The 15327-nt window shown below is 47.4% G+C and overlaps 1 protein-coding gene across 1 annotated transcript in view; it reads left to right on the top strand.

Annotated features, from left to right (window-relative positions):
* The first annotated feature begins 11720 nt into the window (after positions 1-11720).
* Positions 11721-15327, top strand: part of LOC149852606 (butyrophilin subfamily 1 member A1-like) — a 28803-nt gene continuing 25196 nt past the window's right edge. Inside the window, 1 exon segment of the mRNA XM_090030064.1 lies at positions 11721-12777. The gene's annotated coding sequence lies outside the window, so the exon portion shown is untranslated.

Below are 15327 nucleotides of genomic sequence, written 5' to 3'. Positions count from 1 at the left end.
TATTTCACTGTTAGGGTGGCTAGGATCTGGAACCAACTTCCTAGGGAAGTGATCCTCACTCTTGTGTTGGGTAAATTTAAAAAGAATTTGGACAAACACCTGTCTGGGGTCGTGTGATCCCAGAGTGTGCTCCTGCCAGTGGCGGGGGTTCAGACTAGATGATCTGTTCAGGTCCCTTCTGACCCCAAACTACTATGAAACTATGCGACTAGCAGGCATCAAACAGCACAAGAGGGGGGCAGCACTCTTTTATTTTAGTTCCTACATTTGCCTCCTTAGGACACTTGTTCAGGGAACCAGAGATCTGGGTGCTAGGTGCCCTTTACCCCAAAAGGATTTCTACCTCTTTTTTTCCTGTCTTTCTGATTTGCAAGTACAGTGCTTTAATCATCGTAGCACCATTCATGCATTACCCCAGGTTGCCTTGGTCACTTCTTCTGAAACTGGCCTCCAAACAGTGAGGAGAGATAGAGATGCAGAGCCAGAGAGAAAGAGCAGGCGAGCTGTGTCTGGCTTGGTGAGGTGGCTGCAGCTGCCCAGGAAGGGATAGGGTCCTGTGCTGTAGCCTAGATCTTTGTCCCTAATGAGTCTAAAATCTCTGTTGTGTGACTGTCCAGGAGATGGGTGCAAAATAAGAATGCATTAAATCACTTGCACATTCAAAATATCCTCAGTTTTTGGCTCCTGTGAAGAACTAGTCACTTAGAAGCAGCATCTATCCCGTCTTTGAAAGCTTGCCTGGCCCAAGTAGAGGTTGGTTGGAAGAGGTAATATGAACTTGACAAAGAGGGGAAGTAGTTCAGTAGTAATATGGGCACAATTTTGATGGGAAGCTTTTGTTCATCGATTCATAGATGTAAGGTCAGAAGGGACCTTGTAGATCTTCTAGCCTGACCCCCTGCCCTGGGCAGGAGAGAAAACTGGGCTCAAATGACCCCTGCTAGATAAACGTCTAGCCTCCTCTTAAAGCCCCCCAGGGTAGGAGCCATCACCACTTCCCTTGGAAGTTGGTTCCAGATCCTAGCCGCCCTGACCGTGAAGTAGTACCTTAAGATGTCTAGTCTAAACCTGCTCTCCAGCAACTTATGGCCATTAGTCCTTGTTACTCTGGGAGGTGCTCGGGGGAACAAGGTCTCTCCCAATTCCTTGTTTCCCCCAGTAAGCTTATAGACAGCCACCAGGTCCCCCCTCAGCCTTCTCTTGTGGAGGCTGAACAAGTTCAGGTCCCATAGCCTCTCCTCGTAGGGTCTACCCTGCTGCCCCCTGATCATGCGGGTGGCCCTCCTCTGGACCTTCTTGATGCTGGCCACATCCCTCCTGAAGTGCGGCGCCCAGAACTGGATGCAGTACTCCAACTTCAGCCTGACCAGCGCCGCATAGACGGGGAGGATCACCTCTTTGGCCCTGCTTGTGATGCATCTGTGGATGCAGGACAAGGGGCGGTTAGCCTTACTGACCATGTCCTCGCATTGGTGGCCCATGTTCATCTTGGAGTCAATAATGACTCCAAGATCTCTTTCTGCCACTGTGCTTTTGAGAAGGGAGTTCCCCAGCCTCTAGGTATGCTGCTGGTTCCTACTGCCCAAGTGCAGCACCCTGCACTTGTCAGTATTGAATCCCATCCTATTTTCATTTGCTCACCCCTGTAACCTATCTGGTCCCACTGTAATCTGTCCTTCCCTTCTAGCGTGCCCACCTCACCCCAAATCTTGGTGGCGTCTGTGAATTTAAACAGGCTGCTTTTCACCCTATCATCCAAGTCGCTAATAAAAAAAGTTGAACAGTCCTGGGGGACTCCACTGCCCACTTCCCTTCAGATTAAATATGACCTGTCCAGCACCACTCTAAGTACGACCCCTCAGCCAATTTGTAATCCATCTGACTGTGTAGGCATCAATGCCACAGTCACCTAGGTTTTTAATGAGAATGATGTGGGAGACGGTGTCAAAGGCCTTGCTGAAGTCCTGAAAGACTACATCCACTGTGACACCTGTGTCCAATGATTTTGTGACCTGATCGTAGAAGGCAATCAGGTTGGTCTGACAGGACCTGCCCCTAATGAAACCGTGCTGGTTGCCCTTGAGCATCATCCCTGCTGCTGGCCCATCACAGATGTGCTCCTTGATAATCTTCTCAAAGAGTTTCCCCAGGATTGAAGTAAGGCTAACAGGCCTATAGTTGCCTGGGTCCTCCCTCTTCCCTTTTTAAAGATGGGGACCACATTGGCCTTCAGTCATCTGGCACCTGGCCAGAGCACCACGAGTGCTTGTAAAGCCATGCCAGGGGCCCCATGATAACCCCTGACAATTTCCTCAACACTCGCAGGTGGAGATCGTCAGGACCTGCTGATTTAAATACGTCCAGCCCCTCCAGAAGTTCCCTAACTCTGTCCTCCCTGAACCTAGGCCTGGCAGAGTTTTCCTGAGTCTGACCTGAATCTCATCTTAGATTCATACCTGCCTAAGTCACTTGGATAGTTCTCAACATTTTACCCCCAGCCCATAATTTCTTGTCTCTTCTTTGTTGCTGATTAAGCATGTTGGCCCCCTTTCCTCCCAGTGCTGCCTTGTCTACATGGACAGACGCTTGCCAGATCAGGCAATTCCAAAGAGGAAAGTCGAAATCCCCTCCTATGTGACAGTTCCCCCAGAAGGTTTATGTCATATTGCCTGGAAGTAGAAGGAAACACTCTTGTACTTCCTGCCACAATTACTCCAGAGGCCTGCCCCTTCCTGCATTTAACTCATGGTGTGATTTTCCATTATATGAAAGGCAGCAGAAGCAGCTCTTCATCAATAGTATTGTCATGCTTCTAAAGAGTGTTTGTAGAGAAAGTTTTCTTTAGTATCACAGCTATGTCAGTGTCGCAGAGCGCTTAGGTGCCCTGCGCCTGAGAACAGGGACGGCTCAAGAGAGGCCCCTAGCAGTCAGAAGGGAGAGGTGCAGCTGCCAGTCACCAGGGCAGCACAGGTGCTGGTTGCTGGGGCAACTGGCGAAACCCCCTGACAGGAAGGGGCAGGGCTTAGCCCTTCTTAAACCCAGGCAGGAGGCTAGGGTGGCAGTTCCTCCTCTGACAGCCAAGGAGTGAGGAGCTCATCCAGTGCGGAGAGAAGGCCAAGGTTTGGCTGCATGAGTATCCACGTGTTGCTGCCATGAGCTGGAGTATTTTACCTAGTAGGGATTCAGACTGGATGGTTTTAGCTGTATGTTATAGCCCGGGGGCTTTGTGTTTTGTGTTTACTGTTTGACCAGAGGACCAGGTGAGGCTATTAGGGGTTGGAGGAGGCCTCATAGGGACTCCCCAGTAGTGTGGGAGTTCCTGGCACCGGAGAAGGCTCAGTGTTTTGCAGGGTACATTGGCCTAGCCCTGAGAGAGCGAGAGAGAGGGTGCAGAGGGGCGGCGAGGAGCCCTGAGGGTGTAGAGGGGCGGCGAGGAGCCCTGAGAGTGCAGAGGGGCCGCGAGGAGCCCTGAGAGCAAAAGGACGGCCGAGACATAACAGGGCCAGAGTCAGATTACACCAGCACCATCTGCGAGGCTTGGGCTGCAATGTAGGGGAGGAAAAGGAGCCGCAGATAGCGCCCCCTGTCTTCTGGGCGCGTATAAATGGGCAGCCTCCCGCTAATTACAGCAATCTATTAATTAAATAAGATCAAGGCATGGCAAGCGAGTAAGCAGGCGGTTGGCCCATTATAGGAGGGCGGAGCCATACCTGGAGAGGCTCCAATAGTGGCACTCCTGTCACAGTCAGCAGTAGTGATCTATAAAATACCAAAGACTGGTAAGTGTGTGGTCCTCTAAGAGACAAGCCATCACAGTGTCTGTGTCTTGGTTATTAATTACGGCACACTGATGTTTTATATCTATTTTTTTCCAATGTGACATTGCAGGCAATAATGCCTTGTTTATACATCTCTTCTAATGAGTTCTCATGTCTGATTCTGTGGTTGCTTTCAGGGCTGTGACAAACTGCACCACCTTTGGAAAAAGGTACAATGTTCAGATTATGTCAATTGCCAAGTCAGCCCAGCACTGGGAGCCTATTCATTTAGATCCTTTAATAGAGCACTACTATCAAGATTAATATATGTATTAATTATTAAATGGGTCCTATGGCATTTCTAGACCAGTACTGGTGGATGGCAGGAATGGTAATGAATATGGGAATAAGGAAAATATCACTCTAGATATATCTAGGGTTTAACCTTCTCCTCCTATAGCATTTGACTCATTCCTCTGCTGGAGATAGAATACTGGACTACATGCATCATTGGTCTGACTCAGTATGGCAGTTTTTATTTTCCTTTGTTCTTGAGTGTGCAAATACATACGAATTGAACAGTTCCAAAATGTCACGGATTGGGGACCGCTTCACAACTGTTGTTTGTCAGAAGTGTTCACATGTACAGTGCCCTAGCATTCAAGGTAAGATCGTTATCCTTTAAGCACTGAAGAGCACCTGCCCAGGGTGGAGAATGTGTTTCTGTCCATCAGTGTTACGTGTGTCCATGCCTAATACAATAGATCCCAATCTGGCAGTGGGTGGGGATGTCACACCTCATGACTGGACTCTCACATCCTCATGCATTTCAAAGCACACCATGAGATGTGGCAGCTTGTGACACAGTAATGGATCTGCATTGGACTGCATCTCCTCCTCCAGATTTTTTTTTGCCTGCCTCTTGCAGAGATTTCTGAGTGGTGCAAAGTGCCCCAGCCACTATCACAAGCCAGGCCTGCTCTACCTCAACAACTAGTTGCTGCTGTTCCTACCTTCCTTATTGCCTCAGTTATGGATAAGGCAGCACAAAGTCATGATCTGTGGAAAAGGGACAAAATAAACTTCCTGTCTCTGAAAGAACAGCCCAAAATACAGAAATTGGAAATGGGGAAAATTAGAATGAATATTAAATCAAGGAGAGAGCAAGAAGATGATGAGTACGTCAAGCAACAAACTGGGGTGAGAAAAGAGAAATAAAATATACACCATAGTAGAGGTACTAGGGAGAAAGGCACATCAGTGAGAAACATGATGGGGCAAAGACTGGAAGGTCTGAGTATTGTGGGGCCAGGAGCAGAACAAGTTTGGGTGGAACAACAATGAAAAGGGACTTGAGACTGACCAGAAAGTCAGAGGACAGAGCAGGAAGCTGCCTGCTGAATAGACCTGGAGAAAGGGGCGTTGGAAGAGACTGGATTTGGCCATGGTGGCTGAGTGGAGGAGTTACGTGAGCTCCTGCTTGCACATTCATGCACCATGACAACTTTGTCTAAACTGCTAGTTTTTGGTTCTTGTGCCCTATGTCTAGCTCTGCTTCCTTCTCTTTCCTTCCTTTGCTCCTGCTTTTTCTTCCCCAAGTCTGCTTTTCATCACAATGAGTGGTGACATGGGAGAGGAAGCAGTTGTCATCCTAACAGTCATCAGCCCTGTCCATGAGGGGATGTGACTCTCCTTTTATTTCCATTGCTCTCTGCTGGGTACGCAGCAGTTATTGGAACAGACCCTGGATTGTAGAGACTATTTGAGAACTACTCCTATAGATCATACTTGCTGGAAGAGCAGGCGAGCTGCTATAATTTCAGAAGTTCATAGGGTTGGTTTGCTTTTCCATGTAAGCATCATGCCATAATCTTTTATCTTTATTTATTAGAGGAAGGGCACTTGATGCCCAAAAGTTTGTGCAGCAGCTCTTCCAACTATATAGTCAGACCAATAAATATGCCACAAACCATCCTTGCCTCCTGGATGTTTCTTGGACCTTTGCAGCTACAGTAGTACTCCAACTCTCTTTATTAAGACACTAAGTACACCTCCTGACTTTTAACACAATTAACTTTCTCTATACATAAGTCACTTATGGCTTCCTTACTCCCACTTTTCCACACATTATCTCTCCATTTTCACCTTAAACACTTCCTACTGGTGTATATCTTTTGCTCCCTCCCATCTGCTATGCCTTGAGCATGTTTCTTTTGGGTAAGCTCTGGAAACTTGGGAAATGGGACCTGCACTTGAAGCTGGGACACAACAAATCTTTGTGACACGTGAACTTTTCTAGTCCAAAGTTTAATTTAGTTGGCTGTAGCTGCTGGAGGGGGAATGTCTCTAGGGAAAGGGCCCCCAGAGTCTGAGCAGAGTGGGATTGAAGACAGGCAGTGGATAGCACAGAGGGAGATGAGCTGTATCCATGCTCTCCCCTTCACACCCTCTACTGGGCTCTCCTGAGCTACCAGGGTCTCTCATCCCTCCTTGTGTCAGGCAGGTGCAGGAGGGGAACGATCCTGTGTCCCTTCCCTGGCCCAGCCGGTGTGTTTCTGTCCCTGGCCTGTCTCTTCCTGCTGGGGGGAATCGGCCCTGTCTTTGGAGGCTCTGTCCTTGGACCCATATTGTTCAACATCTTCATTAATGATGTGGACATTGGAGTCAGAAGTGGACTGGCCAAGTTCACTGATGACACCAAACTTTGGGACAAAGCATCCACACCAGAAGACAGGAAGGGTGATCCAGGCTGACCCGGACAGGCTCAGCAAATGGGCGGATGAGAACCTGATGGTGTTTAACACCAAAAAATGCAAGGTTCTCCACCTTGGGAGGAAAAACCTGCAGCATCCTTATAGGCTCGGCAGTGCTACGCTGGCTAGCACTATGGAAGAAAGAGACTTGGGGGTCATCATTGACCGCAAGATGAACATGAGCCTGCAATGTGAGGCTGCAGCTAGTAAAGGGAGCAAAACGCTGGCTTGCATCCACAGATGCTTCTCAAGCAGATCCCAGGACGTCATTCTCCCCTTGTACTCGGCCTTGGTGAGGCCGCAGCTGGAGTACTGCATCCAGTTTTGGGCTCCAGAATTCAAAAAGGATGTGGAGAAGCTTGAGAGAGCCCAGAGAAGAGCCACGCGTATGATCAGAGGGCAGGAAAACAGACCTTATGACGACAGGCTGAGAGCCATGGGGCTCTTTAGCCTGGAAAAGCGCAGGCTCAGGGGTGATCTGATGGCCATCTGTAAGTTTATTAGGGGTGGCCACCAGGATCTGGGGGAAAGTTTGTTCACCAGAGCGCCCCAAGGGATGATGAGGTCAAACACTTTATAAACTACTGCAAGACCATTTCAGGCTGGACATAAGGAAGAATTTCTTTACTGTCCGAGCCCCCAAGGTCTGGAACAGCCTGCAGTCGGTGGTGGTTCAAGCACCTACATTGAACACCTTAAAGAGTAAATTGGATGCTTATCTTGCTGGGTTACTGTGACCCCAGCTGACTTGCTGACCTTTGGGCAGGGGGCTGGGACGATTCCGAGGTCCCTTCCAGCCCTGATGTCTATGAAATCTATGTAGATGGCATACAGTGCACCCTCAGCAAGTTTCAGATGAAAGCTTGCTGGGAGAAGATAATAGATATACTGCAGGGTAGGGCTAGGATTCAAAGTGACCCCATAGATTATGGTTTGTATAAGCTAGTTTGGATAGAGGCAAACCTGCCTCAGGCAGGAGGTAGGGCTAGATGACCTCTCAAGGTCCCTTCCAACTGTACTCCAGCACAGCAACGTGCAATTGCAACATCTAAAGGAGATGTCCTTGGTGAAGTCATTCCAGCTTGATAATGAAATGAAATGTCCTTGTTATTTAACCAGTCTCCTCTCCAACAGCACAGAGAGCAGACTTCTCAGCATTCCTCTTGCCTCCATCTAAAATGGAGCATGTGGAAAACAGTCTACAAGCACCAGTGCTGCCTGTACAGCCAGTCCATGATGGCTTCTTTAAAGGATTCTTATATCCCAATCCTAAAGGAGATGCCCTATCCTCAGGGACTGTCATTCATACAGGTTGGCTGCTCTTGTACAGCATGCTTTAAACTAGCTTTGCTGGGGGATGGGGCCACAGGAGGACATGAGGACAACTCCCAGCCAAGACAGTTGATATGCACAAGGAATACCCAGGTAAGGGACAGGGGTATGAATAGTCCTAAGAATCAGGGGTGGTGCATACACCAATACGAGGTCATAAATACCTCTACACTAACACTCATAGCATGGGGAACAAGCAGGAGGAGCTCACCCTCCGGATAGCTAGCACAAACCTGGACATAGTAGGGCTCACAGAAACCTGGTGGAATTTGTCCCTCAACTTGGTGGTAAACATTAGGGGCTACAGACTATAAAGGTGGGAAAGAATGGGGAGGAAAGGCGGGGGTGTGGCACTTTAAGTCAAAGAGTAATACACGTCCTCAGCTAACAGGATGGGTCAGAGGAGGGGCAGACTGAAGTGCTCTGGGTCAGAATACAAGGGGGTTGCAGGGAAAGGGACTTAACAGTGGGGGTCTACTACAGACCACCCAACCAAGAGGAAGAGCTGGACCGCGAATTCTCTGGTCAGCTTGCAGAAGCAGGTAAGGCAAGGGATGTAGTCATCATGGGGGATCTAAACTACCTGGACATCTGCTGGGAGGAGCAGTCAGCCAGGTCTGACCGCTCACAAAGGTTCCTTGCTGAGATACAGGACGTCCACCTAAGCAAGGAGGTGCACAATCCCACCAGGGGAAATGCCTTGCTGGACCTGCTTCTGGCCAGAGGGGATGACCTGGTGAGTGGACTGTAGGTGCTCGACCATCTGGGCGATAGCGATCATCGTTTGCTGGAATTCACCATCCAGCGCAGGGTGTCAGGGGCCTGCAGCAAGGCAGCAGCCCTGGACTTCAAGAGGGCCAACTTCAATGAGATGAGAAGATTCGTAGGAGGGGCACTGGGGTCCTGGAGAGTAGAGGAACTGGGTGTCCAAGACGATTGGTCGTTCCTTAAGGAGACGATACTCTGAGCCCAGGGGGTGAGAGACCCATGAGAATAAAAGGGGACAAGTGTGCTCAAAAGCCCGACTGGCTCACTAAAGGCATTCAGGAACACCTGAAAGCCAAAAAGGAGGTGCACACCCAGTGGAAGGGAGGGGCTATCACTAAAGAGTAGTATACCTCCATCGCTCAGGTTTGTAGGGGAGCTGTTAGGAAAGCTAAGGCAGATACAGAACTAGGGCTTGCATCAAGGACAACAAAAAGTCCTTTTTTAAATCCATAGGGAGTATGAAGAAGGCACTGGGTAACGTGGGGCCCCTGCAGGATATGTTTGGCAAACTGGTGGTTGCACCAGAGGAAAAGGCAGACCTTTTAACAAATTCTTTGCCTCCATTTTTTTGTGCAGAGACCGGGACATCTTCTCCACCGGGATTCAGGACAGACCTTGGAGAGACTCTGCCAGGTCTAGGGTCAGGGAGCACCAAGTTAGGGAACTTGTGGAGGGGCTGGATGTGTTCATAAGAGCAGGTCCAGATGCTCTCCACCCCAGGGTGCTGAGGGAATTGGCAGGGGTTATCGCAGGGCCCCTGGCATGGCTTTACGAGCGCTCGTGGTGCTCTGGCCAGGTGCCACAAAACTGGAAGAAGTCCAATGTGCTGCATCCAGTTCTGGGCACTGCACTTCAGGAGGGATGTGGACAACATGGAGAGGGTCCAGAGGAGGCCACTTGCATGATCGGGGTAGCAGGGCAGGCTGGGGAATTCCCTTCTTGTCAGAACAGAGGCAGGAAATGGATCTTGGAGTCATCATTGACTGCAAAATGAACGTGGGCCGGCAGTGTGGGGATGCAGTCAGGAAGGCCAACTGTACCTTGTCATGCATCCACACATGCATCTCAAGCAGGTCCAAGGAGATGATCCTCCCCCTCTATGCGGCACTGGTCAGGCCGCAGCTGGAGTACTGCTGGAGTCCAGTTCTGGGCGCCGCACTTCAAAAGGGATGTGGACAATGTGGAGCAGGTCCAGAGGAGGACCACTCACGTGATCAGGGGACAGCAGGGCAGGCCTTATGAGGAGAGGCTGCAGGACCTGAACCTGTTCAGCCTCCATAAGAGAAGGCTGAGGGAGGACCTGGTGGCGGTCTATAAACTCACCAGGGGGGACCAGTGGAGAATGGGAGAAACCCTGTGCCCCGCATCATCTCCCAGAGAAACAAGGAATAACATCCATAAATTGTTTGAGAGTAGATTCAAGCTCGACAGCAGGAAGCACTACTTCATGGTCAGGGCAGCTAGGCTCTGGAACCAACTTCCAAGGGAAGTGGTGCTGGCTCCTACCTTGGGGGTCTTTAAGAGAGAGGCTTGATAATTACCTAGCTGGGGTCATATGAACCAAGTATTCAGTCCTGCCCAGGGCAAGGGGTCAGACTTGATGATCTACTTAGGTCCCTTCCGACCCTACATCTATGAAACTATGAAACTGAAACTATACATTGCTACAGGGATCCTCACTTTCTATCTCTACGAAGGCAGCAAGAAGGAGGAGGTATGTTTTAGGTCAGTGTGAAAGAAGTTAACAACTACTTTTCAGTAGAAGAGTGAAAGGAAAAGGTGTCATCCAGCTCCTGGGCTTTGGCCCTAATTTGCTTTGGACAGTGGCCACACCTGCACTCAACGGTTCATCGTAACGCTGCTCTGCTCTTCTGCTCAATGTCTAGCCAATTGTCAAATTAGGGATCGGGATTTTTCCCTTACGTTAGACTGGCACGGACAGCAGGAGGTGTGTGCCTCTTCTTTGGATCCTCTGTGCATATATTCAATAACTTCTCTCTCCTTGCAATGCCAATCCCCTCATGTCCCCTTCTTTTCACCTCTGCCATTTTCTAGGGTTGTCCTCTTTGTTCTTGTACTTGTTCTATATGAAAGCTTGCAGTGGGTCATTGTTAGGAAACTTTGGGGAAAGGGGTGCCTGGGAATGGACTAAACTGGAAGGCCTTAGAGGCCCCTCCTGACCTATGTTCCTAGATGCCCCTACTTGCAGTGTATTGGAAATGTGGCTCTTTCTTTAAGAGCAGACTCTGTTCTCACTTGATTGGGTTTGAAATTGCTCCAACTTCCTGTATGGGGATCCCTTCACTTTCCAGCCAGGGAAACTGCAAGAGGTAATCACATATATCAGTTTGGAAGAAAAAAAAAGAACTGTTTAATCCTGGAAGGAATGGCTGAGGATAAACCCTGCAGGTAGTTTTAAATGGCAATTACTTGTGAAACTTAATATTTTACACCATGAATGGGTTGGGTCGTGGGGCCCAGGTCGTGGGGCAATCATATCCCTGCTGCTCCACCAGGACACGGTGTTGGGGAGCCAAGGCGGGGAACACACTCCCCCACAATGGCCTTTCCCCACTCTTCTGGCCCGTCACCTGCAAACTTTCCGGTGGGGAGGCGGGGCACGGTACGCATGTGCATGCACACTCAGCCCCTCAAATACATTTTTCTCCCTCTGCCTATGCTTAGAGATTTGACATGACTTTGATGGATGAGGTTTGTATGGATTTAATTACATGAAATGACAGTGTCCCAACTAGGCCTCACACGTTGCCCCATTTGTGTCCAGCATCACTCTGGTCTTCCCTGGCTGGTGCTTGAGGATCCAAGAGTCCTTTTACAGCCTCATTTGCTCAGATACGTCCTCACCCCGATTTCTCTTTCTGTCAGTGGAGAAGAGCTGTGATCTAGCCAGGTAATGAAAGTTCATACTGTAGTGTGTGCATTGTGTAATGTAATGTGTTGTGTGAACAGGAAATGTAATGTCAGTATGATGCAAAACATTGCGGTTCGTTTCTTTTGGAGGCTCGCAAATAATTCTCAGGCACACACTATTAGCAGCACAAAAGGTGTATTTGCAAATAGGGTCAGAGCAGAGACAGAAAATCTCAGATTACTCCGCCCCCTGAGGAAATCCGCAGCAGGCACTATATGCTCTCCCTCCTGGGCACGTGTGCAGAAACAGGAACTCTTACAGCTCATTTCTGGTTCTTACAAACATATATGTGATCACGTCACTTCATCCGTCGCATGTATATTATAATTAACTACTTAAGTATGCGGGGCGGATAGGCATATATGCATCAGCTAATTGCGCACGCTCAGAAAGCTCTCTAGGTCACCAAGAGTTGAAATCCCGCCCCTTTCAAGGCCACAGTCAGTTGAATTCCAGCTTCTGTAATCTGCATGAGAAAGGCTAGGGGGAGGCTGGGGGAGTGTGTGATTTAGTATAAGAAAAGCTAGCAAATTGGCCAAGGAGGAGAAATGTCCTTGGCAGTGTTTCTTCTTATCAGGTACGAGATTACTATGCATTTCTAACAATATTTCTAACAAGTACATAGCAGAAGGGGAGCGACCCTGCAGAGCCCTGCAGGCTGTGATGCTGAACTACAAATCCCAGAGGCCTCTGGAAGCAGGAAGAGGAAGTAATGATGCTTTTTACTAAGTTCAAAGGACTCAAAACCTCTCAGTGGCAGACTTTTTTTTGGAGGAATCTAAAAGTCCTTGCTACACTTTCTGTTTCTCCTTGTGAGTGTAAATAGCAGGTTTTAATCACATAATGTGCCAAAAATGCTTTTTTTTGCAATTTCCCTGGCAGCCTGGACGGGTAAGTGCTCGTGTCTGAGCATGCGCAGCAGGCTGCGCCCTGCCCAGGAAGCGGCTGTTCCTTTCGCTTTACAGCTTAACAAATGCTGCAAGATGAAAGCGCGTATAGAAGTTTGAAATTTTGAAAACTGGACAGAAAAGCTGCAATTACATCCTGTAGCTCTTTTACTGTGGGTACTAGATGTGGAACTTGCTGTCTGACATTCTGAAAAACTTTTCCCAGCTTTCTTGATAAATGTGAAGACATCTTTTGGAGGGCAAAAGGCATCTTTCAGTTTCACGACGAAAGCAAAGCCATGTTTCAGAGGCAGAACACAGCACAACTCAGCAGGATCAGTCAAGGTAGGTGAACTTTGCTTGATGGATAAACATTCAGGAGACCTTTAATACCCTCTAAAATACTCCATTATAATGTAATAATACATAGATTGGATTATCCTTTGGGATTTTGTTTGATTACTTATGCAAAAACTAAGTTATTTCTACATTCACATATAATTTCATTAAAAATACTTTATAGACTTCATAGTAAAAAACAAAACAAACCCTCAAAAAAGAACAAAAATCCCTCCACACAACACCCAAACTAAATGGGGGAAAAACAAACAAACAAGCCACTCTTGCTATAAGTTAAGACAAAGTTTTGTAACAGAGAACCTCTTCAATTTGGAGTCCAGGAAACAATATTTTTCTTTGAAAGAACTAGGAGAATAGTATTTCCAGAATTAATCAAATTGGAAAATTGTATCTTTTACTAATTCTGAAATCAGTAGGAATTAAGCACATCATTAAATATTGATAAGTATGGAAAAACATATATACTGAATTGGGACCAATATTTCCAAAGATATTATAATTTTTTAATTGACTTAACAAATGTCCATGTAGTAGATATCAAGGGCTGGCTCGCAGGGATAATTGTGATGTAGCTTCAGGGGAGATTTGATGACCTATTGGTGGGATAAGTCATGTTACAAGTGGTGAATTAGAGTATTCTCCCCCCCCAGTTTTTAATAAAGGACAGAAAGTTTTATTGGAGTATCTTAGGGGAGAGTAAACCTTTTTAACAGTTTTTCATGAGCGCTTTTCAACATAATGGACTTTTCTTTATTTTAATTTTTATGGACTTTTTCCAATTGTATTAAAAAGCAATTCACAACATATATTTTTGTGTTGTCATGAATTAAATGGAAATTAAAACAAAAATGTTCCTGAGGGTTGGGGTTTTTTTTTCTTTACTCCTTTAAAAATCAATAGAGAGTAAACAATGCAAATCTATAGATTCCCAGCAGTGCATATTCTTCACTTTGAAACTATTTGAAACCATTTTTAAATTGTTTTGTCATCATCTATGAATGGAAACCACCAACATATAGACTGGAGGATTACCTTGTTAGCAGCACAGCAGCAGGAAGGGATCTTGAAGTCATAGCTGGGGGTGATGCTTCCCCTGTATGTGGCACTGGTCAGGCTGCAGTTGGAGTATTGTGTCCAGTTTTGGACACCGCACTTCAAGAGGGATGTGGATTGACTTCCAGAGGGATGCAGGAATACTTGAAACAATTCTTCAGTTGTTTTAATTGCCATCTTCTATGAATCTGCATTGTAATGCTATCTACTTCCACTGCTACAGCTCTAATATAGAAATAAATAATGCTTTTCTTAAGGCCCAAGCTCCTCCATTCCTGCTATTAAATGATATTTACTACTCTTAAGTTTTTTGTTTGTTTTTTACAGAATTTTTTAATCCCCATTATTCCAGAGAAAAGCATATTCATATTCTTTCATACTCTAGAGAATATGATCCCAGTGTAAACTAAGGTCTCAGGTGGCAGAATTCAAAAAGCATTTTGTAGCCCATTATTTTTGGGCAAGTCCTATGAGTTCTGGGGCCCTGACTCATGCTTTTAGTAAGACTAGGTGTTAGGAGCCTGCGGGTCCATGTGGGAGGCATCTCTTCCACAGCTTCTCGCACTGAACCCACAGCAGCTTGTAAAGGGCTTGGGCAGAGGACAGGCAGCTCTGTGGGTTGCCCATTATACATGGGGGGACAGAGATCCAGATGTGGCCCTGGGTATTATATTGTCTGCAGCTAAAAGAAGGCAGTTCCTGCACAGCACAAGAAAAAGCTGCTTAAAATTCAAGAGGCTGATACGGTGATTGTTTCCCAGGCTCACCTTAAATGTGCAACGACTCAGGGTACGTGTACACTGTAATTTGCAGGAGAGCATAAAGATACCAGGTCTAGCTGTAGATAAGTTAACCTGAGTACTGGGAATAGTGCAGCCACATCAGTGTGCCAATTACTCTGCTACTTGGTTAGCCTGAAGAAACACTGCTTTGGGCTTCAACTGACTTTCCCCAATTATTCGTCTACACTCGGGAGCTGTCACCACTACAGCTGGGAAGACATAGCTGTAGTGGTAGCACCCGCTAGTGGAGATGGTGGCAACTGAATCTAACTGGTTCAGAGGGGCAGGAGCGTCTGCAGTCAGCATCTCACTTCATTGGGTGCTGTGAACAGACTACCCAAGGGGGGGCTAGAACCTGAGTCCCCAGCTTCCCTGGAAAGGACTGTAGCCAGTCAGCTGCCGGGGCAAAATCCGAGGGACTCCTCCACCATTTTGTTCATGGTGCATGCACCCAGGTATGCATGTACTTAAATCAGTGTTTCCCAACCAGTGTGCCATGGCGCAATGGCGTGCCATCGGAAGTGAACAGGTGGGCTGTGAAATTTTGCCATGGCAATGAGCGACAGTAGGTACTAGGATGGGGAATCCCTTAACAGTTGTGCCATGGAAAAATTGGTATAAGTGTGCCTTGGGCTGGAAAAGGTTGGGAAATACTGACATAGAGGTCTACATGTGCAGCTTATGCATCAAGGATTGAATGTT

The sequence above is a fragment of the Crocodylus siamensis genome, chromosome 15, assembly GCF_052110815.1.
Source record: "Crocodylus siamensis isolate JL-2025a chromosome 15, ASM5211081v1, whole genome shotgun sequence".
NCBI lineage: Eukaryota > Metazoa > Chordata > Crocodylia > Crocodylidae > Crocodylus > Crocodylus siamensis.
The sequence above is the reverse complement of the archived record's forward strand: the minus strand, read 5'-3'. Positions and strand labels throughout refer to the sequence as shown.